Here is a 4470-nt window from a genome sequence, read left to right on the forward strand (position 1 = left end):
ATTGTTTTGTATTGCGAAGTCTTCTTCTGGACTAAAGATTTCCATTTTTCTTTGTACTCTTTTGTAATTTTTCCTCTGATGACTGATAGGGCATCCTGAGAATCCAGTTGTACTTCCATTGGTACATTCAGGTCTCTTCCTATTTTTGCCAGTATGTCAGCCTGGTTGTTACCAAATATATTATTAGAGTGTCCAGGTATCCAGGAAAGGAGAATTTTGGTGCCATTCTCATTGGCTGAAGATATAAGTTTCTTTGTTTTTAGGGCCCTTATATCTGCTGAAGCAGATATGTTACTTGTTTTAATATTGGTTATTGCATTGAGCGAATCAGAAAATATTATAGCTTTCTTTAGATGTTTTGTAGTTGCGACTTCCACCGCTTGATGTATTGCTATACTCTCTGCTTTGCTTATGCTTAGAGCTCCAGGAAGTCTTGAGGAGAAATTATATTCAATACTCGGGATGCATATCCCAAAACCTACCCTTTCTTTGTTTTTTGAGGCATCAGTATATATAAAGGTATGGTGTTTCCCATTTTGTTCAGTAGTCATAGGAATTTTTCTTTAATCATCGGGTCATATTTTTTGATATTACAATTTAGAATTAGAAGTGGATTCACTAGTGTATTATAGTCTAATTCGTAGCATGGAAAATTTGCGCTTTTGTATATTTTTTTAAAATATGGAAAAAATATTCTAATGCCGAAACCAAGTATGGTACATTATGCCTTGTATAAAAATTAGGTTTGTTTACGAGTCTTTTACGTATTTCAATTAGGAGTAATATTATGGGATGATTCTCAATAATGATGATTTTACTTGAAAATTTAGAGGCTAACAATAATCTTCTATGTTCTAGGTCCATTTAGGCAGACTCTGCCAAGATTGCCAAATTTGGTGTAGACTTCATGCACCCCAAACATATCTTAAGTCCCTCAAAAAATACTGCATTGAGTTTGTTGTTGCATTTTTGTGATATTGGGTTGAATAGGAAGGAACCATAATCGAGGTGAGATCTGATCAAGGCATTAAAAACCATTAGGGGTGTTCGTGGTTCAGCTCCCCACCAGACTCTACATATTGCACGTAGGATATAACCATAAACATAACTAATTAGTATATAATAAAACTATGTGACGTCACGGGTCGTTTGAACTATTTTATTTTACAGAAGAGTTTAAATTTGTATTTCTAAGTTATTATGAGTTTTTGAAGCGTGAAATTTTGGAAATCTCATTTTTAAACAAAACTGAACATTATTATGTAATAAAAAAAATATGCAAGTTCCCTATCACAACTGTTACCTAAAATGTCAAACAATTAATATGTTTATATAGATTTTTTGACGTTCTAGACGTCACCAGACATTTTTGGGTTATTTCATGACATCTATAGAACATCCTCTTACGTGACTACTTGTTCTTTCACGTCAAGGAACTTTTTCTATGTAGGATCAATCTACGGAACGGTCGTAACAGTATTTTTCTTTTTGTCGATAGGACACTCGGATCAAAAGATAGCGAATTTTTGCCGTCGACTGGATATCTACAAATTTTAATCAAAAAATTCATTTAGAGCTCGGAACTGACATTTAAAAATTACCAGTCGCTTCATGCGTTGTTTCTAAGAGAAAAGAGAACGGTTCCTTCTACACAAAAAGTGCTAACAAACATTTTTGTCGTTACAACATTTTTTTCTACGGAGCGGCGGAGGTATGAATATAGATTCTTTGTAAATCGATGTTCTTCGTTTCCCCCCTAGGAGGGGACGTTTTAGGAAGCCTGGGGGTAGGAGTGCAACTTTTTGCATCTTTTTTGAGGTTGTTGCAACTTCGGCTTGTTCGTATTAGTTTTAGGCTCAAATTTCCGACGATTAAACTAATAATATTCTGAGAAATGTATTATATTTTTGAAAAATTTTGGAATGTGTTTTATTCGTAGCAGTTGCGTACTGAGCATGGTTCCGCGGGTTCCTCGAAACCAGGGCCTGGGTCCCGCAGGGACCCTCTTTAACGCGCTTTTTGCTTCTTTTGTTTCTAATTTGATGGGGACATGACATATGACTGGAGATTTCGATGTACAAAATTTTTGAGTTTTATTATTTATAAAAACGGCTGGCGTAAAGTGATCGTGATCAGTCATGTCAGTATGAAAAACAATAGGATTAATATTAATTTACTGTTTTAATATTCTATTGTTTTTTTTTTAAGTTTCTAACATCAAAAGTAAATAAATTTCGATCAAAATAATGTTGGTACCCTTTTTTTGATTGGTAAGAAAAATCATGAAAATCCCCTTTTAGTTAGAATCCAAAAAGATATTAATCGTTACCGCTTGATAAAAAATTACTTTACTTATTGTTTATAAGATATGTAAGATTCGTTGGTTCAAAGTGCTTATTTTTAAAAAGGCTGTAGTCAAATGGACTTAAACGAGTCACTAATCACGAAATTTTGAACAGACATGTTTTATAACCAATTTTTGTCTTCAGGAAAACAAAGTCCAAAATATTCACAATAGAAAACCTATATTTTTTCTACTAGTTGAGATTTTTGGTATCACCAATAATTAGTAAGTTATTTTGAAAAAAGATTTCAAAATTATATATATTTTTTTTAATTTAAAACCAAAGTGTTTTCAAAAATGAGCACTTTGAAGCGGTAAAACTTACAGATCACATAAGCAATACATAAGTCAAGTAATTTGTGAAGCGGTATCGATTAATTTCATTTGGGATGCTAATTAAGGTTTTTTACAAAAAAGAAGTGTTCAACTTTATTTTGAGCGTTACATAGTTAATATTGAATATTAATGCTAGAAACTAAAAAATAACAAAAATATAGCTTTTTTTAAAAAAAGTTGTGATGACTTTTTCTCGAAAAGTATTTTTGGTTATTTCACGTTGAAATATTCGATTAGGAATTTGACGAATGAGAACCTACATTTCATGACCTACTGGGTTTAAAGACCCATATTTATAGATACACCAGTTTATATAGTTTATATACACCATATTTTTCACATTTTTATAAGCTATATTTTTACTAAGAATATTTTTTTCGATAACGTACTTACTTTTTGAGGTATTGGCGAGAAACCGTCTCAAAACGTGTTTTTTTTTTTGAAAAATGAACATATTCACTCACAAATAACTCGAAAAGTTGAACAGTCTCAGATGCAGAATCCACCAAAAATGGTAAATAGTTATTTAAATCTGAGACTATTCGTTTTGAAAGTTCTTTCTGGTACATCCTTATCTGCGACTTTTTCAATTAATAAGACCGCAGACGACAAATATAGAAAACGAAAAGGAAACGATCACATTCCGCTTTCATTCGTCTAGGAAAAAGGACAGAAGAGGAACTTTCAGTACTCAAATCCGAGTAAAGATAGAAAAATAATAAATGATGGTTTTGCTTGTTTTCGATTCAGAGGGATGCACACCCGCTGGACAGGCTGTTTCTACCATTGCAGGCGTCATCAACTCGAAAAGTATTGACTTAGTGAAAAATTCTATAGAACTTAAAGCAGTCATGTCAAAGATACGGCCCGCGGGCCGCATCCGGCCCCCGGGCCATACCAATACGGCCCGCGATCGCAATGTGTCACAGAAAGAAGAATCATGTTTTTTAGAGCTTTTAGACTTCACTCGATTGCTCTACGGAAGTTTTAAAATGCGTACACTACACTACATTTATAAGTCATTTCAAAGGCAGCGCGTGCCTAGACAAGCGAGAGAGATAGACAGTAACACCATCTCTAAGCGGAAACACCCTATTATTTTTGTTGAGAACAATAGAATCTTCCATGCGCTTCGAGTCTAGACTAGAACCTTCCTTATCGATATAAAAGAAGTGCGTCGACGTGTCACGTGAGTCAGTTGCGAAGTAGTGGTTGAGAAGGTATTGTACATTTGTTTGTGTCGTGCGTGTGCGATATCCATAATTGTGTCGAGTTCCATATTTGTTACGATTTCGGCATAATGTCACAAAAACGTAAAGTTGATAGTGAACGTAGAGTTTTTCAGTCTAAATGGGAAAATGCATATTTTTTCATAGAATGGAAAGGTAAACCACTGTGTTTGATTTGCAATCAAACAGTTGCTGTTTGTAAGGAGTTTAACTTGAAGAGACACTATGATACGAATCATAAATCAAAATTCGATTTGTTACACTGAAAAAATAAGAATGGACAGGTTGTCATCTTTAAAATCTAAACTTCAAGGTCAACAATCGATGTTTACTAAAGCTAATACTGAGAGCGAAGATGCCCTGAAATCAAGTTTTATTATTGCATTAGAAATCGCGAAGAGATCAAAACCTTTCACTGATGGTGATTTTATTAAAGACTGTATGTTGAAAGTTGCCGATGTTTCATTTCCATTTCAAAAGTCAATAATTCAAAATATTTCGCTGTCAAGAAACACTGTTGCTTCAAGAATAAATGATTTATCTCAAAATTTGGTTCTTCAA

Source organism: Diabrotica virgifera, chromosome 1 (assembly GCF_917563875.1).
Source record: "Diabrotica virgifera virgifera chromosome 1, PGI_DIABVI_V3a".
NCBI lineage: Eukaryota > Metazoa > Arthropoda > Insecta > Coleoptera > Chrysomelidae > Diabrotica > Diabrotica virgifera.